Genomic DNA, 13,211 nt, shown 5'->3' on the forward strand with positions numbered 1-13,211 from the left:
AATGGCCCTCCTCCTTCCTCTGATGATTATGGTGCTGAGTTTGAATTTGGGTCGCAGCAAGATGGTCGCTGAGCCTTCTCACGCCATTTCCTCACTGCCACCCTCTGTCGGCATGTCACACAGCAAGTGAATTCGGGGCAGATGGCTTGGGGCTGGAATTGGATCCAGGAGTGGTGCAGGCCGTGGACTTCCCCAGGCTTCCCTTCAAGCAACAAACCCTCGCCGAATGCCCTTTCTTGCCACAGCTGGAAAACACTGAGTCTTTTGCTGGGCAATGAGACTGGGGATGCTGGCTCTTGCTGCAGAAAAAGCACTCCCTAGCACAGGAAGTGGCAGCTGTTAGGGCAGGAGTACCGGGAGCAGCCGGTCTTTGGAAGGGGTCACTTGAGTGAGCGAGCTCACTGGCTTTGAGGTTGTCGTTCTCGAGCTTGGCCTGTTCCAGCAATTTGGCCAGTTCGATGTGACTAGCCAGGACCTCTTTCCTGACTCAAGCAGTCACTGCCTCATGTACCTCGAGTGGACCCCTGCGACTAGAGTGTCCTGGATCTGTTCTTCCTCATAAATGTGGCCTGTAGCTGCTTTGTATTGGCACTTCTTGGCAAGCATCAACAGATCCAGCAAGTCTCTCCTGGCCGCTGGCGACGTAGAATGAGTCGGTGCCTCACTAGGACCTTGTTTTGTGACTTCCATGCCTCGATAACAGCGTCATATGTAGAGCATTCCCTGATGACTGCATACCCTTTCGTTCCTACCCTCGAAACGAGTGCGGACCTCCTGAGTTCATCTCTGGTCGTGTTCAGGTAGGCCTGCAAGCAGTCTAGCCAGTATGTGAACTCCTCAGCCGCGTCGGGGACAGAGGGTCTGTCAGCAGTATAACTGACTTGAGCAGCACTTCTATTGTTAGGGAATAAGCTAATAAAATTGTAGTGTGAATAAAAGCTCTTACGACTGGAGGGAGAACAAACACTTTTATTAGCTTATAACCAAGGGAAGGGTCTCACAGTAGTCTTCAGAAGGGTTCTGACTTTAGGTGGGAAATCAGGGTTATATGTGAGTAGATGAGGGCGAAGCCGGGAGGCGGGGCCAGCCATCAACACAACACCCTACCAGTGCATCCCAGTTCACTGCAAAATGACTTACTGTGGACACACAATGCCTCCTCATTTGTCAGAAAGGAATAACAGTGACTGCACTTCCTGAGAAGACTGAAGCGGACAAGGCTGCCAACCACCATTATGTCAACCTTCTACAGAAACTCAAAAGTGTCTTGTCCTCTCTGTGATGTACCCTGGTCATTGTCTGAAGAGGGTGCGCAAAATCATTGAGGACCCCTACCATCCTGCATACAAAATCTTTCAGCTGCTCCCATCAGGAAAGAGATACAGGAGTACCTGGACCAGCACCACCAGGCTGAGGAACAACTTCTTCCCACGGGCAGTAAGAATGCTGAACAACCAAAGGAAATATTCACAATAACCATCTGAGATTCTCATATTTACAAAACAATATTTATACATTTGTATATATGAATATTTGTCCTGCATATGTATTGTTTGTCTATATGTGTATTATGTCTGGTTGTATGTCTGCGTGTTTTGCACCAAGGACCAAAGAACGCTGTTTTGTCAGGTTGTACTTGTGCAATTAGATAACAATAAACTTGACAACTTAAATTGCTTTGTGTTGAGGATGTACAATTCTGTTTCAATAGATCAGTTCAATACATGGTTTGATATCGACACCAGTGGCAGAGGCACGGGCAATGATTCCGAATGTCAAAATGCTGTTGAGCTGCTGAGATCCAGGTCAGTGATGTGTACATTCCATTCTCCCTCCTGGTCTGAGTTTTTTTTAGTTGTGGGCAGCCTTTGAAAAGTCAGGTGGTAAAGTACCATTACATAATTTCCTCAGGAAAGTAAATCACAAAAATCTGTGCACACCGTGGTTGAAGTAAAAACACAAAATGCTTGAGAAGCTCAGCAGGTCAGTGTCCTTTATGTAGCAAAGGTAAAAATTCATAACCGATGTTTTGGATTTAACCCCTTCATCAAAGTATGAGAAAATGCCTGCAGGTGTCCGAACAAAAGAGTAGGGGGTGGGAAGGGGGGTGCCAAAGGTAGCAGATGATGGGTGGAGAAAGGAGGGAGGGGGGAGCATCATTGAGAGGAAGGAGGGAAGGCTGGGTGGGTGGAAGACTGGAAAAATAGGAAAGGGGAAGGGAAAGAAAGGGCAAGCAGGTTTAGTGGAAAGCAGTAAGGTCAATGTTAATGCCATCTGGCTGGAGGGTGCCCAGATGGAAAATAAGGTGTTGTTCCTCCAATTTGCGGGTGGTCTGGCTGGGATAGTGCACAAAGCCGTAGACGGACATGTGAGTGTGGGAGTGTGACTCGGAATTGAAATGATTGGCTACTGGGAGGTAGCTGTTGTTGCAAATGGAAGAGGAGGTGCTCAGCAAAGCGATCTCCCAATCTGCGACCAGTTTCTCCAATGTAAAGAATGCCACAAAGCGAGCACCTGATGTAGTAAATAAGTTTTCTGGATTAACAAGTGAAATGTTGCATCTCCTGTAGGCACAGGGGAAGGTGCCAGGGGTTTGACATCGGTTATGTATATTTACCTTTACTACTAAAGAACCTGCTGAGCTTCTCCAACATTTTGTGTTTTTACTACATAATTTCCTAACCCACTACTATTCGTGGCTGATATTGGGGTGAGCCATTTTCCAAAATTCTGAATAAGGTGGAAAGCTCACTAATAATTCCCTCAAGAGTAAGTTATTCCATGAATAGCTGTTCCCTACAAACCTCATCAAGGAATAAAATAGGCTAACACACTGTTATTTATGTGAATAGTTTTCTTTAATACTGCAGAATTTGGGAGTAATTCAGAAGACCTTGTTTCCCTTACAATTCTATGATGTATCAAGCAGTCAATTCTACTTTTTCAAACAAACCATACCATAAAGATGGCTCCTTTTCTGAATCACGTTAGTCTCTGCCTGCTGGGACATCACTGCACTTTGTACATAATGCAATTTCTGTCTGCTCTTCTTTGACCAGAAATTCAATTTCCACTAAAGGGTTAATGATGGAGGGGTTAAGGGAGGGAAAGTAAAAGGTAGAGGGGGAAGCGGTTGGTTGGGCGTGCCAGCTTCTGCATAGACCTCAACGGTTGATGTTGCAAGATCTGGTTTCAGTATTGCAATGTAGATAGAGGTTGTGTGGTATGAGATAATCTTTCAAGGCACACAGTACAGAAACTTGCTTCTGAGCCCTTGAACTTAGAACAACACTGTCTCTCTCTCTCCCCTTCCCCCATCTTGAACATCAGCCTGTGTTTTGCAACCTAAGACAACCCTTTAGAGGAAGGCTATTTGTAACTCTGACAGGAAACTGCACTTCACCCATCAACACTAAACAGATTGTGCACTCAAATGCACCGTCTGTTTTCAGATTTCCGTTGCTTGCAATTGGCTTTTTGAATATATAAATTTAGAAATGAAAGTGTTACCTGCTCCTCCCTATGAATCTTTCTTTGAAGATGCTGGAATTGGTAGCTGGGCAATTTTTTAAAAATTTAGACGTACAGCATTTTGGCCCATGAGCCCATGCTGCCCAATTACACCCAATTGACCTACAATCCCCAGTAGGTACATTTTAAATGGTGGGAGAAAACTGGTGACCCCGATGGGGAGAACATACAAACTCCTTACAGATTGTGTGGGATTCAAAATTGGGCTCACTGGGCTATGCCAACTCTGGTCATCACCCCCTGCACTCAGTGGGCCATGCCAGCTCTAGTCATCACCCCTTGCACTCACTGGGCCACACCAGCTCTAGTAATTGCCCCCTGCACTCACTGGGCCACGCCAGCTCTAGTAATCACCCCCTGCACTCACTGGGCCATGCCAGCTCTAGTCATCACCCCTGAACTTATTGGCCACTCTAGCTCTAGTCATCACCCCCTGCACTCACTGGGCCACGCCAGCTCTAGTAATCACCCCCTGCATTCACTGGGCCATGCCAGCTCTAGTCATCACCCCTGAACTTATTGGCCACTCTAGCTCTAGTCATCACCCCCTGCACTCACTGGGCCACGCCAGCTCTAGTAATCACCCCCTGCATTCACTGGGCCATGCCAGCTCTAGTCATCACCCCTGAACTTATTGGCCACTCTAGCTCTAGTCATCACCCCCTGCACTCACTGGGCCACGCCAGCTCTAGTAATCACCCCCTGCATTCACTGGGCCATGCCAGCTCTAGTCATCACCCCTGAACTTATTGGCCACTCTAGCTCTAGTCATCACCCCCTGCACTCACTGGGCCATGCCAGCTCTAGTAATCACCCCCTGCACTCACTGGGCCATGCCAGCTCTAGTCAAGCTATATGCTGAGTTTAAAAAGTCATCATTTACTCCAACCTCCCATCACTGGAAACCCCTCCAGGGCCTCACACCTCTTATCTCTACTCTCTTTTAACCAGTCCCACTTCTTCTCATTCCACAAAGATCTAGCACTCAGCTACTGAGCTTCTGAATTTAATTTCCTTCTTATTCACCTCTCTTCCCTCTTACCAGCCTTGAGAAAATCAAGCATCTGGTCATCTGCCCTAATTTAGGTTCAGTATCAATGACTGATTATGCTCCTGGCAGACAGCTCAAGGAGGATGTTGCTCTGTGAAGGATTATAGATTGATAGCAGAAAGAAAGACAATCATTTAAGAGCATAGAGTAGGACTCAGATTTACTTAAAAGTTACTGCGAGCGAGCGCTGCAATGCAGGGATTAGTGCACACATTCTGCACAGAAAGCTCCCACAAACAGCAACGTAGTAATTGCATGATCTGTTTATGTGTTATTGCTTGAGAGATAAATATTAGCCAGGATGTCATAAATTGATCAGTAAGTTTACAGATGACACAAACATTGGAGTTGTAGGTTTTGAAGAAATTTGTCTAAGGAGACAGCAGGGCATAGATTAGCTTGAAAATTGGACCAAGTGGTGGCAGATTAAATTTAATCCAGACAAGTGTAAATAATGCAGTTTTGGAAGTCAAATTTTGTTAAATAACATAGACAAAATGGCATGGATCTCAGGACTGTTGAATTGAACTCCAAAATGTCTCTGGACAGAAAAATCTTAATGTGCAAGTCCATCACTTTCTGCACTTGGTGCACAAGTGACTAGGGCAGTGAGGAAAGCATTTTGTATGCTTGCCTTAACAGGCACTGAGTATAAGAGTTAGGATGTCATATTGCAGCTGTACAAGATATTGGTTAGACCACATTGGTTTGAGTATTGTGTTTTGGTTGCCATACTACAAGAAGTAGTGTCAACAACAGTGAGTTCAGAGGAGATCACCAGGATTTTGCTTAGAATGGAGGGCTGTAGTTATAAGGAGAAATCGGAGGGGCGAAATTTATTCTCACTGTATCATAGCAGACTGAGGAGTGGCCTTACAGATGTTTAGAAGGAGTAGAGTAGAATAGATTATCAGTCTTTTTTCCCTCGAACTAGAGAAATTCAAAGGAGTTCTAGGAAATAAGTTTTTCCATGCTGAGGAAAGTAGTAAAGGCAAATACCATTCAATGGAATAAAAGTCTTTTGGATAGGTACTTAGATAGGAAAGGTGTTGAGGCACATGGGCCCCATGTAGACAAATGGGATTAGCATAGATTGGCATCACGGTTGACATACACAAGGTTAGCCAAGCAGACTGATTTTATGCTGTATGATTCTATGATTCTCTCCACATTGCTATGAAAATGTTGTGTAGAACCTTTACACCAACCCACCTGCAGCATAATCAAGAATTTTCATTGAATTCTTTGAGCAAAAATTAGTAATCAGTGAGAATTTTCAGAATTCTTCCAACTGTTTGGTTACTCAGTCATCTTTCTGAACTCACTGATCCCCAATATATTGCATCAGATTAAATAAGGTTTGCTAGTCTGCAGACACAACTTAAATAAAAACACAAAATGCTGGGGAAGCTCAGCAGGTCAAACATTGTCCTTTATATCTCTTTGGCTTGGCTTCACGGACGAAGATTTATGGAGGGGGTAAATGTCCACGTCAGCTGCAGGCTTGTTTGTGGCTGACAAGTCCGATGCGGGACAGGCAGACACGGTTGCAGCGGTTGCAGGGGAAAATTGGTTGTTTGGGGTTGGGTGTTGGGTTTTTCCTCTTTTGTCTTTTGTCAGTGAGGTGGGCTCTGCAGTCTTCTTCAAAGGAGGTTGCTGCCCGCCGAACTGTGAGGCGCCAAGATGCACGGTTTGAGGCGATATCAGCCCACTGGCGGTGGTCAATGTGTCAGGCACCAAGAGATTTCTTTAGGCAGTCCTTGTACCTCTTCTTTGGTGCACCTCTGTCACGGTGGTAAAGGTAAAAATACATTACCAACATTTCAGGCTTGAGCCTTTTATCAAGTATGAGAGAATGCCAGCAGGCGTCTGAACAAAAAGGTGGCATAGGGAGGAGATGATAGGTGGAGAAAGGAGGGAGGGGACAGCAGCAATGGGGGGGAGGAGGGATGGCTGGGTGGGTAAAGGGGAAGGGGAGAACTGGAAAGACAGGAAAGGGGAGGTGGAAGAAAATACAAGCAAGTTTAGCAGAAAGCAGAGAAGTCCATTTCTGCCAAACCTCCCAGAAAGCAAATAAACTTGCCGGGCATGCTGCGCCTGGGGAGCCTTTCCCACTGGACCATGATTTACCTGGTTCATCAGGAAACCAAGATTTTAAGGCTAGCCCTAACTCCAGTGGTGATGTCACGAGTGACGTATTACATACCTGCAGGGCAGTGAAATCGTAACGGGAATAAAGCACATACGCACACAATGTATAAAAGAGCGTGGGAAAATCTACCGCAGTGGGCTTCAGAACGTTCAAACTTAGGACAAACCCACAGACTATCTTGTCATTATTCCCTAAATAATATAGTATAACAACTATTTACATAGCATTACATTGTATTAGGTATTATAAGTAATCTTGAGATGATTTAAAGCACAGATATGCTCTGACATCTCCACCAGCCATGCTCTGACACACCTGCCGACTGCACAGTTATATTTCACAGTATTTCCGGCTGCATGCTGACAGCGAATAAATAATGGATATGGATAAAATGACTACCGATCTATGGTGATGGAACAGATTTTCTTGTAGGTCCTTTGTGTGTTTTCTTTTCTGTGGATTGCTAAAAACCCATATTAATATTGGTCAGTGGAAAACCTCCTATTTCTAACTTGTGGTTCCAGAAGGTTACTGGGATATGAGAAAATTACATCTAACAACTGTGTTCAGATAAATACTAGCCAATGCATTGCATTTTGTAGCTTCTCACCTTTTCCCCTCTTGAACCAAGGTGATAAAGATAAGGCTGTAGTGGCACTCAAAATGGCGGACTTACATGGTGAGCGTGGAAATCCCACGAGAATACCGGGCCCAGTGGCGGGAAGCTGGGTCTATAAAAGCAGGGCTAGGGAAATGAATAAATCAGTCTTGACTTCACTTACTCCTGTGTGTATCATTCTTCACTTGTTCTGCAGTAGATCCTTGCTACAAGGTAGTGTCTTAGCTTAATACTTCATCTAAAGTCTGGCCTGGAGACCATGTGAACAAACCAATCTGTTTTCTCAAACCACGCATGTTTTTAAAAACACGTCTAACTAGGATAGTGAAAACAGTGAGGTATACTGAGGTTTGGTCAGGTATAATATGCAGGCCTTTGTTGGGTTCACACTTTTCTTGCTTTGTTTCTGTATTTAGATCTAAACTGATGTCCATTTCCTCCACAAATGCCTACTACACATAATCCATATTAACTTGAAGTTTGCTTATTTTTTCACATCGTAAAGTATTTGCGTCACTTTACTTTTGCCAAGGGCAGGCATCCTCTTCAAAGGCAATTTTCTCCTTCCTATTTGTCTGTGGCCCTCCACTTCCCAAGTCTAGGCACTGAACTCCTTGACTTTGGAAACATGGGCCGTGTTCTACAATTCAGCCATTGCTTTGCTGCAAACAGCCCCTCTCAGGGTTGCCAACTCTACTTGCACTATTCCTGGAGTTTCCTGACTCCTACCCTGCACACCCATCATTGGTATCCCAACATATCTATCCTGTCCGAACCCTGCTTTTCCAGTCAAATTGGGAAGCAGGTAGCCTGCTCTTTCTTTCATTGGATTATTCCACATAATTCCAGACAAGGCCAAAATGGTTATCATAGTGGTCAGCATGTCACTATTACAGCACCATTGACCTGCTTTTGAAGCAACACTGTCTATAAGTAATTTGTACATTCTCCTCGTGTCTACATAGGTTTCCTTAGTAAACACATCGAAATACTGGAGGAACTCAGCCAGACTTTTCGGCATTTATAGGAGACAAAGATATATTGCTGATGTTTCAGGCCTGAGCCCTTCTTAGAGGCCCGCAACAACGGCAATATTTCTTTGTCTCCTATAAATGCTGAAAAGATCAGCTGAGTTCCTCCAGCATTTTGGAGTGTTTACTGCATCTGCAGCCTATCATGTTTCACTCTTTCTTCCCATATTCTAAAGATGTTCAGAGTTAATTGGTTGCATGGGTGTTTTTTGGCAGCATGGGCTCATAGGCTGGAAGGGGCTGTTTACCTTGCTGTTTCTCTAAAAGAATTTTTTAATTAAAATATATAATAAGTCAGTCAGTCCTCATCACTGATACTGACTGTAACAAATAAATTAATTGCTTATGTCAGATTCCCATGAGATTAATTTTTAAATCATGAAAACTCCAGGGCAATCCAGGAAGCTTTGCAACCCTAATTCAGAGGAAAACATAAGGCACCGTGTGCACTTTCCCGACACAACATTTAGTTAAACAATGTCACAGATTATGATTCTGTCCCAAAGACCCTTTCATGTCACTGGGTGGACAGACATCTGTGCCTAAGATGGCAGTGCCTGTGGTGTTAGTGGCCACGAGAGGATGCAGATTCTGGGGCAGCAGCAGACAAATAGAGGATACCAGAAATGGGGAGAAGCAGAAGAAGAGGAGATAACCCTACAAGATGGTGGCCATGGCAGCAGTCCATTGAGGGGCTCAGCGGCTGCAGGCGATTTGCAGTCGAAGGATCTACACTTGCTGCAGGCTGCTGGAGATTGGCTTATGGGAACCACATATTCGATCCGAGAATCGAGATGGGTGCTGAAGATAAGAAGCGAATGCAGATGATCTCTGGCACTGAACGCATCCTGATCATGTCGGAGGTTTGGATCTGAAGCTTTGGGCTGCCGATGGATCGAACAGGAGTCTGTGCGGCTGCAGAGGTTGTGGAAGCAATGGAGGCTAATCCACAGACACTCAGTGATTCTGAAGGCACTCTCTTTTACTTTTTCTCTTGTTCTGTAAGGGGCGCTGGGCAACACTAAGACTGTGACTCTTTGTTTGCCTTACAGCAGGAAAAAGTTGAAGTATATCATGTATGTTACATTTTTTAATGTATTATCATGTGACAATAAATAGAACCTTGGAAACAATGAATTTATAGTCAGAGAAACATGCAGCCCCATTGGCTACGTGCTGACCATGCTCCCAGTTACATTAACCTGTAAATCCTACCCACATTTCCAACTATTTTCCCTCCAAATATTGCCTACAGTAAGGGAAATTTGCACTAGAAACAAATATCTATTAAATGACAATGCCCATTGGCTGACTACAGGTTGTTATAACACCCAATTGCTTGGTGGATCAACAATAACAGACTTAATTTTAATTTTTATAGTGCCTTTATGTAGCAAAATCATCTCAAGGTATTTCGCAGGACTGTGTCATTGCCTTATGAGACATAACACAGATGACTGTTCAATATGGTAAGTTTTTGGCAGTGTTTGAGGGGAGGGGGCTGGAAGGAGGGAGTTCATGTCCAGACAGCCAAAGAGATGGCTATCAATAGCAGTCAACTTATAAGAAGCCTGCACTTCTGGGGATCTGAAATACTTGTAGACATTCATCAATTATTATTACTGTATCTGTATGATTATTTAACAATACTGTAAAATGCAAATCCAGAGCAGACACAATACATAGTATGCTTCTGATGCTCTGTGCAATAGCCTTTGAAGGAATGGAATGTGGGGGATCTGCAGCCAGGGAGTTAGTGAAATTTCCACAGTTGGAAATATCTATGAACTTCCTCCCCAACCCCAAATAAATGAAGTCATTCATTAAGTTACAAAACTTTGCATTCCAAATATGAAAGAAAATCTGCAATTACTTTTCCTAATACAAGTGGGAAGTATTTACAGTAATACTCTAAATTTTAAAGAGCTTGCACTGAACACAAAACCCTCCTCTGATATTGAATTGCTGACACAATTAATCTTTACCACATTACATACGAAGGATAAAAATAAATTACCAAATGACTATTTATTATCGACACAGGCACTACTTGTTTCTATGGATCATTATCACAAATCTTCCCCTGATGTCTGCAAAACAGAAAACTATGAAAATAATTATAACAAATGAACTACCATAAATTGTAAAATGTGCCAAGGCCCTTGACAGAAGTGTATTTGAACATAAAGGAAATCTCTTATCTACCTTCAATAACAGTTAAACTTTTTAAAAAAAATCTCAACTTGAGCTTCTCAGTTTAGCTAAAGTTGAAATATTCCTAGTGTGTTTGTGGACACTTTATCCAAGTTGGGTTTGTCAGTGAATTTCAATTTGGCTGATAGAGAGGGTAATCTTTAATCTCAACCTGCCTATGAGACAACCCCATTCTCTACCTACAGCAAGTTATCAGTGGATAGGATGCTCGCCAACATTCATAGGCCTATTGACTTTCTAATAAAAATCTACTTGAAAATCTAATAAAAAGGCTACTTGAACCTTTATCATCAGTATGGACAGTGTTATAAAGATCTGAAATTTGTCCACAGTTATAGTTATAAATCTAGTTTAGATCATTCATCCAAGCACAGACTTAAAAAGTGAGATTATGTGCAGGCATCTAAATCTATTCTGAATTAAGGGGAAATGGAAACCAGTGTTTGTACAGTAGGATTCCACAGAGAGATTATGACTAAATCATTTGTATTGGTAGCTGACTAATGGGACTCCAGATTGACATATTGTTTGGCATCAGGAAAGGTACTTGAAGACCATTGTGCCACACGCAGCAAGATTTGATTGGGCTCGAGGCTGGGAGCACAACAGAACATGACTGACCCTGCGTACTCACCAGGGAACACGTGAAGGTCAGTTGTGGGTTCTCTGCATAACAGGAAGAGGCAAATCAAGGTCAGCGCTAAGTGGCTTTCTAAGGGGGAGATGGGGCCTTTGTTGACTGCGATCGGCAGCTGTCCAGGAGTTAGATTGGAGGGGTAGGAGATTGATGACCTAATTTCACAAGTGGAAGGGACCGACAGACTAAATAATTTAGTTCAAGCACACCTTATATGAAGGTCTGTGAGCATGCAAGTTTACTGTGGGCGCTTTGGCTCTTAATAGTTCCTTTGATGACCTTGTGGGATCAGTGGTCTGAGATAGATTGCATGGTTTGGCTGATTTTGGTTGGGGCTTTACATTTGAACTATGTGTCACATATTAAGGAGAGAAATTGCCACCCAAGGTTGTAGTTTCATTGTGCTAATCAATACATATACACTGGAATATGGGCTTTTGCAGAACAGGATTGGTTTGGTTTAAGATGTGCTTGTACAAATAGGATACAAGTCTCCAGGTGTGGTGCACCAGGAAATCTAACCAATAAGGATCAGATAATTTAGGTGAAAACATGAGTTTGCCTCAGAACAGCATTCCTGTTGCACCTTGAGATGTTTTCAATTCCAGCACCAGCCGTCTTTCCACAAGGAAGTGCTGAATTTACTTTCATTTTCTGTTGGGAAGTTTTCTGCCCAAACTACTGGTATAAGATAATCAAAAATATTTTGGGTTAAAGGGGAGGGAGTGGTCTGAAGATCAGCCATGATATTATTAACTGGTGCCGAACGATCAAATGATCACTTGCCCTACTCCAACTCTTCTTATGTAGAGATCTCTGCCAGTTCTACCCAGTGCCTCGGCAAGTAAAGCTATTTTTTTTAACTGAGTTTCACAGCTTTGAGGACTGCAGCCTTTGGCTAATTCTGCGTAGACCTGTCAATACATGTAGACGCTGGAAACTCACTGACAAAGATGGCCAGCTTCAATTCAGAAGAAAACAGCCAACTCAAATAGTCCCATGACCAAGGCTGAACTGAATACGGTACATTCCATTTTTATTACACTGGTTTGGAATTTTTTTCCAAAATATGTTTGAAGTTCATATTTCATAACGTGGCCTTTTAGTGTATGCAAACTAAATATAAAGACATTGCATGTTTTATGTGAAGACGTGAACAGACTTAGGGGATAATTTTGACTTCAGGTTCTGATGTAAACTGGGTGAGGTTAGTGCAGTCATCTCTTCAATAAGTTGCCTGTCTTTGTTTCCAAGGGAGCAGATGTCATAAGATTTATTTAATGGAGTACTGTGTTGGTATCTTATTATTTTTCCCCAAGTCAAAATGAGCTCTGAAGGGTACTAAGCAAAATGAACTCTGTAACATAAGCAGCAAACATCCCACCAGTGTTAGTTTCACACTATTGTGAAGTTTCATCCACCAACCCTAAGACAATGAAATAACAAGTGCTCTGCCATAATTGTCCAGCTATTAAAATCCTAATAACTTGTCCAACCTTAAAAATCTGTCAGCATGGAATCTTATTAGATGTCATGTCTTCTCTTCTCTTTGGCTTGGCTTCGTAGATGAAGATTTATGGAGGGGTAATGTCCACGTCAGCTGCAGGCTCGTTTGTGGCTGTCAAGTCCGATGCGGGACAGGCAGACACGGTTGCAGCGGTTGCATGGGAAAATTGGTTGGTTGGGGTTGGGTGTTGGGTTTTTCCTCCTTTGTCTTTTGTCAGTGAGGTGGGCTCTGTGGTTTTCTTCAAAGGAGGTTGCTGCCCACCGAACTGTGAGGTGCCAAGATGCACGGTTTGAGGCGATATCAGCCCACTGGCGGTGGTCAATGTGGCAGGCACCAAGAGATTTCTTTAGGCAGTCCTTGTACCTCTTCTTTGGTGCACCTCTGTCTCGATGGCCAGTGGAGAGCTCACCATATAACACGATCTTGGGAAGGCGATGGTCCTCCATTCTGGAGACGTGACCTACCCAGC

General features: G+C 43.5%; 1 protein-coding gene and 1 long non-coding RNA gene across 8 annotated transcripts in view; one reads left to right on the forward strand and one right to left on the reverse strand.

The window, feature by feature from the left end:
- Positions 1 to 13,211, reverse strand: part of LOC138736627 (SH2 domain-containing protein 3C-like) — a 247,523-nt gene that overhangs the window by 138,708 nt on the left and 95,604 nt on the right. The gene's annotated exons all lie outside the window — the stretch shown is intronic.
- The window catches only part of LOC138736665 (uncharacterized), a 40,573-nt gene continuing 29,077 nt past the window's right edge, over positions 1,716 to 13,211 (forward strand). Inside the window, exon 1 of one of the 2 annotated variants that reach the window (XR_011340487.1) lies at positions 1,716 to 1,805. This is a non-coding gene — a long non-coding RNA (uncharacterized lncRNA). Of the gene's footprint in view, positions 1,806 to 12,113; positions 12,259 to 13,211 lie in introns of those variants that run through there. The other variant, XR_011340482.1, reaches the window with a different exon arrangement.

The sequence above is a fragment of the Narcine bancroftii genome, chromosome 1 (genome assembly GCF_036971445.1).
Source record: "Narcine bancroftii isolate sNarBan1 chromosome 1, sNarBan1.hap1, whole genome shotgun sequence".
NCBI classification, from domain to species: domain Eukaryota; kingdom Metazoa; phylum Chordata; class Chondrichthyes; order Torpediniformes; family Narcinidae; genus Narcine; species Narcine bancroftii.